This window comes from Mandrillus leucophaeus, unplaced genomic scaffold, assembly GCF_000951045.1.
Source record: "Mandrillus leucophaeus isolate KB7577 unplaced genomic scaffold, Mleu.le_1.0 Scaffold430, whole genome shotgun sequence".
Lineage (NCBI taxonomy): Eukaryota > Metazoa > Chordata > Mammalia > Primates > Cercopithecidae > Mandrillus > Mandrillus leucophaeus.
This window is the reverse complement of record NW_012104588.1, coordinates 1,107,009-1,107,789: the sequence shown is the minus strand read 5'-3', so window position 1 is coordinate 1,107,789 and position 781 is coordinate 1,107,009.

The window sequence follows — 781 nt, the reverse complement described above, 5'->3', positions numbered from 1 at the left end:
AGACAGGGTTTCGCCATGTTGGTCAGGCTGGTCTGGAACTCCTGACCTCAGGTGATCCACTCGCGTCGGCCTCCCAGTGTGCTGGGATTACAGGCATGAGCCAGCTGCCCAGCCACAATGCTTTTCATACCTGAAGAATCCACTGCCTCCCAGGCAGAAAAGTGATGTGAGGGACTGGACAGAGCCAAGAGCAGCTGAGGCTCCAAGTGAAAGGAAAGAAAGGGGTTAAACTCCCCTACAAAACTCTTACTTTACAATGAAACTACTAGAATTTGTCACTCTAGGAAGAAATGGAAACAGTTACAACAGTATGAAAAATGTAGCTTGCTTCCCAGATGTTCTTGTACTTTCAAAAATTGGTGTGCTTCTTACTCTCATTAACTAGTTCTCACTCCCAGCCTCTCAAGTCACTAAAAAAAGTATTCAGTTACTTAGACAAATGATAGCATCTCTCTGTTTACTCTGTGACAGGGAAGAAACCTCAGCATGGTGATGAGTCACTTTAATTAGTCTATGGGAGAGCTAGATGTTTTGTTTTTCTTCCTTTTTTTTTTTTGAAACGGAGTCTTGCTCTGTTGCCCAGGCTGGAGTGCAGTGGCCGGATCTCAGCTCACTGCAAGCTCCGCCTCCTGAGTTTAGGCCATTCTCCTGCCTCAGCCTCCCGAGTAGCTGGGATTACAGGCGCCCGCCACCTCGCCTGGCTAGTTTTTTGTATTTTTTAGTAGAGACAGGGTTTCACCGTGTCAGCCAGGATGGTCTCGATCTCCTGACCTCATGATCC